This window comes from Toxorhynchites rutilus, chromosome 3, assembly GCF_029784135.1.
Source record: "Toxorhynchites rutilus septentrionalis strain SRP chromosome 3, ASM2978413v1, whole genome shotgun sequence".
NCBI lineage: Eukaryota > Metazoa > Arthropoda > Insecta > Diptera > Culicidae > Toxorhynchites > Toxorhynchites rutilus.
This window is the reverse complement of record NC_073746.1, coordinates 149,688,342-149,702,459: the sequence shown is the minus strand read 5'-3', so window position 1 is coordinate 149,702,459 and position 14,118 is coordinate 149,688,342. Positions and strand designations below refer to the sequence as shown.

Genomic DNA, 14,118 nt, shown 5'->3' with positions numbered 1-14,118 from the left:
CAATAATCATCTATCGCGACGACATTCTGTGAATGGTGAGAAGCCTAGGGTTTCCACCAGAGGTGGGTATCTGTACCATTCACCAACTGTTCCCGCGCCTGATGATTGCTTGTTGCAGAACTCAACCAGCGAAGCTAGTCGTTTATGGATTTACTACCAAAACGTTCGAGGACTGCGGACCAAGATCGACGATTTCTACTGCAACACCCTGGATTGTAATTTTGATGTCATCATTTTAACCGAGACGGGGCTCAACGACGCCATCAATTCGACGCAGCTTTTTGGTAGCAACTATACTGTGCACCGATGCGACCGAAGCTGTAAAAATAGCAACAAATCGAGTTTTGGAGGAGTTCTAATTGCCGTACACCATCGATTCGTCAGTAACAAGATAATCTGAATTTGACCAGTCCTGCTGACGTGGTACGTCTTGTTCCTAAGGAGGCAGATACTACGAAGCTGACTTTCGTTTCATTCAAAATCGGATTGGATCTATCATTGAAAGGCCTCGCTCTCGACGCATCCACTTGGCCCGATGGATTACTATTCCGCGAATTCATCGGCTATCCAAAAAACCAGCGTGCATCCAACGGCAATGCTCAAGCAACTACTTAAGGTTCTGTCTTCTGGACGGTGGAAATCCTAGGGTTGACACCATTACCAATAATCATCTATCGCGACGACATTCTGTGAATGGTGAGAAGCCTAGGGTTTCCACCAGAGGTGGGTATCTGTACCATTCATCAACTGTTCCCGCGCCTGATGATTGCTTGTTGCAGAACTCAACCAGCGAAGCTAGTCGTTTATGGATTTACTACCAAAACGTTCGAGGACTGCGGACCAAGATCGACGATTTCTACTGCAACACCCTGGATTGTAATTTTGATGTCATCATTTTAACCGAGACGGGGCTCAACGACGCCATCAATTCGACGCAGCTTTTTGGTAGCAACTATACTGTGCACCGATGCGACCGAAGCTGTAAAAATAGCAACAAATCGAGTTTTGGAGGAGTTCTAATTGCCGTACACCATCGATTCGTCAGTAACAAGATAATTGTATCCAGCGGCGAAACTTTAGAGCAGGTGTGTGCATCTATTACGATTGGCTCCAAGCGACTACTGCTGTGTGCAATTTACATTCCGCCAGATAAGAGCAAAGACCTCAACGTACTAAATGGGCATATTGCGTCCATCCACGAACTAGGGAACATTGGCTCCGATGACGATCGCTTGCTAGTATGCGGTGACTATAATCAACCTGGAATTTCCTGGAGTTGTTTTGATGGTCTCATCCAACCCGTGAATTATGTTCCTTTATCAATGGCTAGCTCCCTATTGATTGATAGCATGGATTTCCTTAATCTGCTCCAAAGGAATCTTGAGTACAACCACTTAGGGCGAATTCTCGACTTGTTTTTCTGTTCCTCTGATTTGCTTGTGGAAATCTCGAGATCGGTTTCACCACTTCTACCAGCTGACCTTCACCATCCGCCTCTTGTCATCTCCTCTCCACCTTTGGTCGATGATTGTGCACAGTCGCATAATATGAATGAGAATGTTGAGCTTGCGTTAGATTACAGGAAGATTGATTTCCTTGCTCTAGATGACTTCCTGACTGGCGTTAGTGATCTTCTTGATGGACTGAATGTTGATGAAATGGCTGAAACGTTGTGTTCCGTGCTAAATAATTGGATGAATTCGAATGTCCCAACTCGTCGACCTGCTGTTTCTCCTGCCTGGAGCACCTTGCTGTTACGAAAATTGAAACGGAAACGTAATGCCTCGCAACGCAGACTTCGACGTAACCGTTGCTTGGCAAATAAACGTATTTTCCACTTGGCGTGCAACGAGTACCGTAATCTAAACTCATCGCTCTACAAATCGTACGTATTGCGAGTCCAAACTAATCTCAGGCGAAACCCAAAGAGCTTTTGGAGCTATGTAAACTCTAAACGGAAGAACTCGACTATACCTCCCAGCATATTTTTAAATGATGTTGAATCATCGTTCGGCGAGCAGAAATGTGAACTTTTTGCCACTCATTTTTCTTCAGTGTTTACCTCGGAATCAGTTAATTCGGAGGACCTTATCTCAGCTGTTGCGGATGTTCCGGTGGATCTAGTCAACATTGATGCCTTTGAAATCACGCCCAATATGGTAAATAATGCAGTCAAGAGAATCAAATGTACCTTCGCACCTGGACCAGATGGCATTCCATCTGCTGTGTATTGCCGTACGAATGGAGTTCTCGTTGAGCCGCTGTGTAAAATATTTAACAAATCTCTCGTTGAGTCGAAATTTCCAACAATCTGGAAGCAGTCTTTTATGGTACCGGTTCACAAGAAAGGTGACAAACGAGATGTTAAAAACTATAGAGGGATAACTAATCTTTCATCTGCCTCGAAACTGTTTGAAATAGTTGTGAGCAGCATCATTCTCGAGAGCACCAAATGCTACATCTCCAGTGATCAACATGGCTTCATGCCTGGACGTTCGGTTACCACTAATTTGCTTAGTTTTACAACGATCTGTTTCGAGCAATTGGAAAATGGAGCCCAAGTAGATGTCATCTACACCGACCTCAAAGCAGCCTTCGATACCATCAACCATGATATCCTGTTGGGAAAACTTTCAAAACTTGGCGTGTCTGAAAGGTTAACGTCGTGGCTTCGCTCATATTTGACTGATAGGTGTTTGCGTGTAAAATTGGATTCTACTACTTCTTCGAGTTTTACAAATATGTCAGGTGTGCCGCAGGGTAGCAATCTTGGCCCCTTGCTGTTCAATTTGTACTTCAACGATGTATTGCTTGCACTTGGAGATGGATGTAAGCTAGCATATGCGGATGATCTGAAGTTGTATTTCATCGTGCGGACTGTTGAGGATTGTATGCGTTTTCAGTCGTTATTGAATATATTTACTGACTGGTGCCGTCGAAATAAGCTTACGGTCAGTATTCCCAAATGCTTGGCAATGTCATATTATCGCGTCGAGCAACCAATCACTTACGACTATACCATAAACGGAGAAATACTTCATAGAATCGATGAATTCAGTGATCTAGGTGTTCATATGGACCAGAAGCTAACATTCAACCTCCATCGCTCTGCTCTGATCACTAAGGCAAATCGTCAGCTTGGATTTGTGTCAAAAATCTCAAAAGATTTCTCTGATCCTCATTGCCTGAAAGCCCTCTATTGCTCTCTGGTACGCCCAATCCTGGAAAATGCTTCGACGGTTTGGTTTCCTCATCAGCTAACATGGAGTTTGAGGATCGAACGTGTTCAGCGCAAGTTCATCAGGATTGCGTTGCGAAATCTACCATGGCGCGATCCGCAAAATCTCCCACCATATTCTGATCGCTGCAATTTGCTGAGGTTGGAAACCTTAGAACGTCGACGAAAAAATCAGCAAGCGGTTTTTGTTGCAAAGCTTCTGAATGCTGAGGTCGATTGCCCAAGGCTACTCTCGTTGTTGGATATCCGAGTGCCACCGAGGGCATTACGAGCTAGAACGCTGCTTCAACCAAGATATCATCGAACGACCTTCGGGTATAATGAACCACTCACAGCTATGATCCGTATGTTTACGACTGTCGAAGATTTGTTTCAATTTGAAGAATCTTCTGCTAAATTCCTCGCACGAATTAGAAACATTAGAAATTTATAGTATTAGGTCATTTCATGTAGACAACAGTCCGATGAATAAAAGTGAATAATAATAATAATAATAATAATAATAATAATAATTTCTTCTAAAAATAAGCCATATTTGAAATATAAAAAAAAATAATCCAAACTGAATATAATTGAGTCCAAAATTGTATATAATCGAACCACATATAATTGAGTCTGTATATAATCGAGTCCGGCCTATACTGTATTCTTGTAGTTAAACCATTTCATTTGATACCAATATTGAGGGGATTCCAAAAAATACATAGTCAACCATTTTGTGGCAGCAACCTTTTCTAATTTATGTTGTTCATAGTGTAGTGTGTTCTCCAAATCAAGCCATTCAGCCATTTTTTTGCGGCGGCCAAATTGAATTTTTCAAGATCATGGAATACGCAGTTTTATAATGACAGTAGAACTGAATGTATGTTTCAAATTTCAGATCAATCATTCAACAGGAACATGGTTAATTTTCTATTAATGTGGGACAACCCAACAAACCTTCAAACATACATAGAAACAGGTGAAGCTTACTTTCTTTTGATAAATTTTTGGGCATTTTTCATAAATAACTGTGTTCTACTAGGCAAGCCTTTTCATTTGATACCCATATTGATAGGGTTCTGAGAAAATAGGTAATCCGCCATTTTGTAGTGGCCGGTATCTTAGATTTGGATTTTTCATAAATAACTGTATTCTACTAGTCAAGCCCTTTTATTTGATACCCATATTGATGGGGATGTGAAAAAAATATATATGGCACCATTTTGCGGTGGTGGCCATTTTAGATTTGCATTTTTAATAAATAACTGTGTTCTACTAGTCAAGCCCTTTTATTTGATACCCATATTGATGGGGATGTGAAAAAAATATATATGGCACCATTTTGCGGTGGTGGCCATTTTAGATTTGCATTTTTAATAAATAACTGTGTTCTACTAGTCAAGCCCTTTTATTTGATACCCATAAAAAAATAATAATATGTAATCCGCCATTTTGTAGTGGCCGCCATCTTGGATTTGCATTTTTCATAAATAACTGCATTCTACTAATCAATTCTGATACCCATATTAGCTATTCTATATAGAATTATTATACAATTTATTCAAAATTTCCGAAAATCAAAATTAGAATACTCCGGATAATCGAGTCTAAATTTCCGGATAATCGAATCCCGGATAATAGAGTCTCCGGATAATCGAGTCCGACCTGTATTGGAAACATCATGCTTGCACACCATTTGTATCATTTGTCAAATTATGTAATTAATGCATTTCGATGATCTCAATTCTGATCATGGTTTGTCCGATTCGCTGATGTTGGTTTGTTCATATGATTAGTTTGGCTACCGCTTGGCGCGCTGCAGTTTGTTTGTTTTGTTTGGTTGTCATTCGTGTGAAGCAGAAATAAAGTTTCTCTGTGTTGAGTGTTAAGGCGGAATTCCATCTATTCAACATGCTACATGCTACAAGTTAATGGGTCTTGCTTATTGGAGTGTCTCTTTTGACGACATAATTGGTCTTGTCGAGCAATGTTGGCCTTATCCAATGGTCTGCGAATCGGTGCGGCATGTGAAGCACAACATGTACGACAATATTGGAGCAACTACATCATTTATTGACTTTATTGACATTTATTGATTATCATAACTCACCACAACACTGGAAGAAAAGAATGTTTTGATCATAAAAACAAAAACATTAGAACAGATAAGTTGGAGCAGTGAGCGTTCACATACTACTGTGTAGTGACTGAGGTGGAAACAAAAAAATGTAAGGGCTTGTATCTAGGACACGACCGCATATTTTCGACGTAGAACTACGCAATTATATTATGCAATCCATTTATTTACCACTTCGAATATTATTTTAGAATGCATCGAAATTTTTGTAATAGATTATGTTCTTTGTTACAAATAAATTTGATGAACGTCCTTTTAAGTTCGATATGATGCCTCGGACTACCAAAATATACGAACAGAAGAATTGTCAAACGATCATTGTATTTTACATTTCCCTCTGAAACTATTTCAAATCTCATGTTTACGTAGTTCTCGAACCGCGAAAGTTCATTCACCTCTAGTATCTAAAACGACGATTTTTCCAGGTTTCTCAGTTTAAAAGTACGTTTTAGGGAAATATATTTGGATTGGATTTGAACTCTGTGTTAGGCAAACACGTTTCAGTCGAAACAAAAATGCTCCCGACTTGCATGTATTTCAAAGCCGATTTCCCGAGGCACCTTGGTTCTTAAGTCTGTTAGGTGAACACATTTCAGTCGGAACAAAAATATCCCCGACCTGCATGAATTTGTAATACCAATTCCCCCAGACATCTTAATTCTGAAGTCTGTGTTAGGGAAACACATTTCAGTCGGACCAAAAATATCCCCGACCTGCATGAATTTGCCAATTTCCCCAAACAACTTGATTCTGAAGTCTGTGTCAGGGAAACGCATTTCAATCGGAACAAAAATGCCCCCGACTTGCATGAATTTGCAATGCCGATTTCCTTCAGGCACCTTGGTTTTGAAATCTCTGTTAGGGAACACATTTCGCTGGGAACAAAAACTCCCCCTACTTTCATGTGTTTGTGATGCCGATTTCTCAATGTCGATTTGCCCCAAGGCTGCTTAGTTTTGATGGCAGTGTTGGGGAAACCGTAAATCGGGCCAATGGAAACGAGGCAGTTAGGGCGTTTAGATAACGCTTAACATTTTACAGTTATTCAATTGTTTATCTAATGAAAAATAACATTTTATGATATGCAATAACCGCGTAGAAATATTTCCTATCAATTGATGAAAACATCTTCCCGATCCAGTAAGAAATGTTCGAGTTATAAGCATTCGGAATCTTTCATTTTTTCCTGCATGTTCTGTGTTTATGTTTTCATTTTACCCCCCCCCCATATGTTCCGGTTAGACGTAGTCTCACGTCAAAAATACCCCCGACTTGCATGTATTTGCAAAGCGGAATCCTCCAGGCACATTAATTTTGAAGTCCGTGTTAGGGAAACGCAGTGGGAAAAAAATACCCTCAACTTGCATGTTATGACGAAGCAGATTCCCTCAGGCACATTGATTTTGAAGTCCGTGTTAGGGAAACACAGCTCAGTGGGTACAAAAACACCCCCGACTTGCATGTATATTTTTAAAGCGGATTTCCACAGCTACATCGATTTTGAAGTCTGTGTTGGGGCAGTTGTTGCAGTTGGGGTAAAACTTGGCAGTTAGGGCGTTTAGATAACGCTTGACATTTTACAGTTATTCAATTGTTCATCCCATGAAAAATAACATTTTGTTAATAGACACGTGTTACGTGTTAATAGACACGTAGAAATATTTCCTATCAATTGATGCAAATATCTTTCCGATCTGTTAAGAAATGTTCGAGTTATAAGCATTCGAAATACGGGTAGGGTTAGCACAAAAATCGGCAAAACAAATGTATGGAAAAAAAGGAAGTTCTAGTTTTCATGAATTTAAACCATTTAGAGATTAGCGAATTGTAATGTATAGCATATCAAACAAATCTTAGAGAATTTCCGATTCGAATGGTAAGCAAATCATGAGAATTCGTTCACTGTGAAAATAGTTATTAACGTTAACTTTATTTCATAAAAACGTGACCTGTTTTCTAATTTGGCACCCTTCCTGAAAGACGTAGTTCTACGTCAATAAAAAAATGCACAAATATCATATCCAATGTTGTTTACATGTAGCATGTTGAATAGATAGAATGCCGCCGCCTGCAATAAAAGCGTTTAAGGTTGTTAGAAACTCCACCCCATCTCTAAGGGGGAGCTGCCATACAACTGAAAGGCAAATTTCTGCATAACTCGAGAACTAATCAAGCAAATGGAACGAAATTTGGCTCTGCTATACAAATGAAACACAAATTACGGGGGGCACACAAACACAAACTTCTGCAAAACTCGAGAACTAATCAAGCGCAATTTGGGATGTGATGATTTTTGGATATGAGAAATGTTTCTATGTTGGTATGACACCCCTCCCTCCTCTGGAATTGAGAGGGGGTCCCATAAAAATATTATACATATTTCAACCAAAAACATGACAATTGAAAATTTTCGGAAAACTCTGAAAGAAAAAGGGAAAATTCGGAAAATTAAATTCTCATATGTTCTACGCACGATGAAACGCACTCCTTTATCTTCTTCTACCTATATCAATAAAAAAGTATCGCCGAATATGTGGATAAGAGCAGAACTCGATAAAGGAATTGTCCGATTTAGGACTGTCTTCCTTCTATCATATTTTTTTATTTCAAACATTTATTCCATGTAACGGAGGAACATGTTATTTGCAAGTGGTTGAAAAATCTTGAACGAGAATTGTGTCTGAAAATAATTTTATATTATAATGAAGAGTTTTGTTAGAAATACTAGGAATTTTATAGTAAAAGGGGTCGTAATGGGGTCGATTAGAAGACCAATCAATGAACAGTTCTGCGATTGGACCCATGAACTTGCTCATAGTAAGAAAACATAAATTTATTTATTTACCATCTTTGGTCACAGACCACACAGACTATTTAGACATTCTTAATTCTATCTTTAAAAACTAGTCTACTTATGTTGAAATCAAAAATATCGTGCACATCGTTAAAAAGCCTACAGCATCTATCTAGCGGATTGTTATATCCGTATGTAGTACGGTGCCCTTGAACTCTGAGAAAGGAAGTGCTTCGGAGTTGGCGGTTCGGAACGTGAATATTAATATTTTGCAGTATGCTGCCGCAGTCGATGTTGTTGCTTAGTACGTCGTAGATGAACAGCCTTTGCAGAAAACTACGCCGGCTCGACAGAGTTTGGAGTCCGATGAGCGCGCATCGATGTTCGTAAGGCGGTAGATTGTCGGGATTTGTCCATGGGAGCCGCCGTAATGCACTTCTTATAAAACGTTTCTGGATTTTTTCGATACGTGTTACGTGCACACTGTGATACGGGGCCCAGATCTGCACTCCATACTCTAATACGCTGCGAACCAGAGAACAGTACAGTGACTTCATGGCATGTACGTCGTCAAATTGCGCTGTATTTCTTCTCAGGAAGCCAAGCATGGAGTTTGCTTTAGTGACTGTCATCGATATGTGCTCGTTGAATCTCAATTTCCTGTCTAAAAGTAGCCCAAGGTCCTTGATAGAGCATACTCTCACAAGCGGTGACTCATTCATCGAATATTCGAACGTGACCGGTGTTCGACTTCGGCTGAAGGTGATGATTTTGCATTTGGCTGGGTTTGCCAACATTCCGTTCATCTTACACCACGATGACAAGCGTTCAATATCAGCTTGCAGAGCCAGGCAATCAACCGTCGTCTTGATAATGCGGTAGAGTTTTAGGTCATCTGCATACAAGAGCTTGCAGCAGCTTAGGTGGTCGCATACATCGTTTAAAAAAAGTATAAAGATGAGAGGACCAAGGTGACTACCCTGAGGAACCCCGGACGGTAGTTGAAACGCATTCGATGTGGCATCGTGAACCTTCACGAAAGCTTTCCTGGACGAAAGGTACGATTCTATCCAGCGAACAATCCACGAAGGAAGACCGAGGCGGCTCAGTTTTGTGATAGCGAGACCATGCGGAACTTTGTCGAACGCCTTGGAGAAATCGATATACACGGCATCAACTTGACGACGCTTCTCGATGGCACCAACCAGAGTGTTAGTGAAGGTCATCAGATTGGTAATGGTGGAGCGTTTCTTCATAAACCCGTGCTGAAATTCCGAGATTAACGATCGGACTGCCGTGTACAGCTTATCGTGTAGCAGTCTTTCCAGGACTTTCGCCAAACAGTCCAGTATCGAGATTGGACGGTAGTTTTCTACGCTGTGAATGTTTCCAGATTCGAAGATCGGGGTTATGGATGCTAGCTTCCATGACTCAGGAAAGACGCCGTCAAGAAGTGATCGATTGAAAATAAACTTCACAGGGATGGTCAATGATGCAGCACAATTCCTAATGAAGGAAGGTGGAATTCGATCCGGACCAGGACCTTTCGAGGCGTCAACAGAAGAGAGGGCTTTGAAAATATCGTCGTGGCTGAAGGTGATTTGCTGTAGACGAATATCAAAACTCGGCAAGTTATCGATGTATTCCTGCGGAGTCGGAGCCTGATCGACTTCGTAAACGGTTCGGAAGAATTCCGCAAAGAGATTAGCAGAGCTAGCAGCGTCAGAGGAGCTTTGACTACAGTATGTAACGTCCACTGGAATACGTGCAGAGCCTTTTCGGGAATTTACGAAATTCCAGAAAGATGATGGATTTATCTTGAAACTACTCTGCAAATTGTCAATGTACTGCCGAAAGCTAAGTTCATGTAAACCACTATACTCGGCTTCAGCCGACTGTACAGCAGTTTTATTAGCAGCTGTTTTGGAGCGGAAATAACGTTTCCGAGCTTTTCGCAGACGGTTACGCAGATTACGGAGTTCGGAATTCCACCATGGTTGTGTGAAATTTAGGGAAGGCTTACATCTTTTAACAGGAACGGTGTCTTGAATTATTTGATATATGTTGTCGTAGAAGGCAGAGACGGCTGCATCAGTGTCAGAGAGGTCAAGAAGCTCTGTCCAATTCAACGAGCCGATTCGCTCGTTGATAGCGTTAAAGTCACACCGTGCAAAGTCATACTCACTGCGAGCTGCTGGAACACCGGGCGGGCGGATCTGGCCAGGCGAATGGACGTCAAGTTTTAAAAGTAACGGCTTATGATGATCGTCGATTTTTAAAATAGCAGATGGTGGATCAAACAGCTCAATACCGTCTGAATCGCTAACGAATACCAGGTCAAGTAACTTGCCATTCACATTGACTAGATCGTTGATTTGCTTGAGTCCAACGGACAAAATGGACTCGACAAGAGCAAGTTCTTGTTCAGACGATGCATTGAGTGGCAACAGGCCGTTGATGTCTTCTTCGAAATTCCACACTAGATTTGGTAGGTTATAATCACCCACGACGATAGTTGAATCATGAGGCTTTGCCATATCTATAAGTTGTTGCACAGACTCGGCGTGTTTGGTATAAATATCCAGATGGCTGTTGGGACGAATATAGATGCAGCATAGGAAGAGCGATCGATGTAGAAGAACAATTTGTACGGCAATTTGTTCAAGGTTCTCACTGTCTAACAGATGCACAGATTTGCAATTAAGTCTGGGATTGACAGCAATCAAAACGCCGCCGCCGCGTTGAAATGAGCTGGTGCGAGAGTTCCGATCACAACGATAGATTGTATAGTTAGCTGCCAACTCGGTATTCGCAATGTCGGAATGAAGCCACGTTTCGGTGAAAATTACCACGTCGAAATCACAGGAGAGCAACGAGTGAAGCAAAGCGTTCGTTTTAGTACGTAAACCACGGACGTTTTGATAATAAATGGTCAAGAAATCACGAGTGCTGATTGAGGTTGGCAGAATTGTTACGTCGACGTGATAACAATTATAATATAATAACAAAACAAAATAACAAAAAACAAATTTTGGGCGAGACGAAGTTTGCCGGGTCAGCTAGTATCATATAAAAAAGGGTATCGATATAAAAAAGTTGATTTCCATTCACAATTTTTATTTGAAAGTGTAAAAGAAAGTATAAGCCCTGAGGATAGATTATCATTTTTACTCCACATTAACGGCTGAAGCTGAATTCCGTCTAGATGAATTCCTTTTAGAGAAACAAACTCGAATTGGACAATCTTCTTTTTTTTTTTTTTATTAAATCGTTTATTTTTACAGGCTCAGTTACATAAGTTTAAAGGAGCCGAACTCCTATCTGTATTGTTACAAGTATATATAATCATTTTTCATTAATTCTAGTGTTAATGAAGTAGAGAACCGATTACTCGCGGTTTGCTCGAGTTTAGAAGGGTGACATTTTTTTCAGGAAAAGGAAGGGATATAAGGATATGTTGACAATGTTCACACTCACATTCGCACTCACATTCATCATACTCAATTCTTAAGCCTATCTTATATCTAACATGTATTTACATTTCACCTTATTCTATTGTTAGTAAGAAGGGATTTAATTTCTCGCGAAGGAAAAGGAAAAGGAAAATATAAGGATATAAGGACAATCACACACGAAGATCGATAACTTTTAAGAAGACGTATATTTGGGACATGTAATCAAGGTCTAACCGAGCCAACACATCTCTCACCGGCACATTGGGCTGTCTTCCTCTGGCCCGAAGAGAGTTTTCTAAATTCGATCTGGCAACAAGATACACCTCGCACGACCAAACAACGTGTTCGATGTCGTGGTAACCTTGGCCACAAGCACAGATATTGCCATCGGCAAGATTAAAACGAAAGAGTAGCGCGTCTAACGAACAGTGATTGGACATGAGTCGAGAGAAGGTGCGAATAAAGTCCCGACTCAAGTCCAGACTTTTGAACCATGGTTTGAGGGAGGGATAATCGAGTGAAGCCACCGACCCAATTCATCTTCGTTCCACTTACGTTGCCATTTAACGATGGTATTTTTACGGACTAAAGAATAAAATTCATTGAAGGCGATTTGACGCTGATAAATATCGCCTTCAATTGCACCTACCTTTGCCAATGAGTCAGCCCTCTCATTACCCGGAATTGAGCAATGTGAGGGGACCCAGACAAAGGTAATGACATAACAGCGTCTGGTTAAAGCACTCAAAATTTCTCGTATTCTCTCAAGGAAGTACGGCGAGTGCTTTTCCGGCCTCACTGAACGGATAGCTTCGACAGAGCTAAGACTATCCGTTACAATGTAATAGTGTTCAACAGGTCGTGAGGCGACGCTGTCCAGCGCCCAGTGTATCGCTGCCAATTCAGCAATATACACTGAGCAAGGATTCTGAAGACTGTGTGAGGTGCTAAAAAATTCGTTGAACACTCCAAATCCTGTGGACTCATTCATAGAGGACCCATCAGTAAAGTACATATTATCACAATTGATACGCCCATATTTTGCATTGAAGATCGTAGGAACGATCCCCGATCGATGATAATCTGGAATTCCATGGATTTTCTCCTTCATGAACAGATCAAAATGTACAGAGGAATTGATGTAGTCAGGAAAACAAACACGGTTGGGAATATACGAAGAAGGATCAACCTGCATGGAGATGAATTCATGATATGAAGTCATGAATCCAGAATGAAAATTTAGCCCGATCAGCTGCTCAAAATTTCCGATCACCAATGGGTGCATGACCTTACACCGGATGAAGAACCGAAGAGATAATAAATTGAAGCGATCTTTTAGTGGGAGTAGGCTTGCCAAAACCTCGAGACTCATGGTATGCGTTGAGGGCATACATCCCAACGCGATACGGAGACAAAGATACTGAATTCGCTCGAGTTTAATGAGGTGTGTTTTGGCAGCTGATTGAAAACAGAAACTGCCATACTCCATCACTGAGAGAATAGTTGTTCGATACAACATTATAAGATCTTCTGGATGGGCTCCCCACCAGGTGCCGGTAATTGTACGGAGAAAGTTTATTCTTTGTTGGCATTTTTTACTCAGATACCTAATATGGGCCCCCCAAGTACATTTGGAGTCGAACCAGACCCCAAGATACTTGAATGACATAGCATGAGTGATTGGTTTACCCAAAAGTTGAAGCTTTGGTTTTGCTGGTCTATGCTTCCTAGAAAAAACCACCATCTCTGTTTTCTCCGTGGAGAATTCGATCCCTAGCCCAATGGCCCAGGTTGAAAAATTGTTCAATGTATCTTGTAAGGGTTCTTGCAGGTCGGATTCTTTTGATCCTACGACAGACACTACTCCATCATCTGCAAGTTGTCTTAAGCTGCAATTTTGTGTAAGGCAATTGTCAATGTCGCTTACATAGAAGTTGTACAAAAGGGGGCTTAAACATGAGCCCTGAGGGAGGCCTATGTAAGAGACCCGACTTACTGCCGAATCTCCATGAGAAAAGTTCAAATGTTTCTCACAAAGCAAGTTATATAACATATTATTCAATAGAGGCGGTAGACCCCGAGAGTGTAATTTGTCTGACAAAACCTCTATTGAAACAGAATCAAAGGCCCCCTTTATGTCCAAGAATACTGAAGCCATTTGTTTTTTTTCGGCGTAAGCCATTTGAATTTCTGAAGAAAGCAACGCAAGACAATCATTCGTCCCCTTGCCCCTGCGGAACCCATATTGTGTATCTGAGAGTAAGCCATTCGTTTCAACCCAACGATCAAGGCGAAACAAGATCATTTTCTCCAACAATTTCCGTATACAAGACAGCATTGCTATTGGGCGGTACGAATTGAAGTCGGACGCGGGTTTTCCGGGTTTTTGAATAGCTATAATTCGCACTTGTCTCCAATCATCTGGAACAACATTATGCTCCAGAAACCGATTGAATAAATTCAACAAGCGATGTTTCGCCACATCAGGGAGGTTTTTCAGCAAGTTGAACTT

General features: G+C 40.9%; 1 protein-coding gene across 1 annotated transcript in view; it reads right to left on the bottom strand.

The window, feature by feature from the left end:
• LOC129777312 (sodium/potassium-transporting ATPase subunit beta-2-like) overlaps positions 1 to 14,118 on the bottom strand; it is a 50,570-nt gene that overhangs the window by 19,054 nt on the left and 17,398 nt on the right. The window lies entirely within an intron of this gene.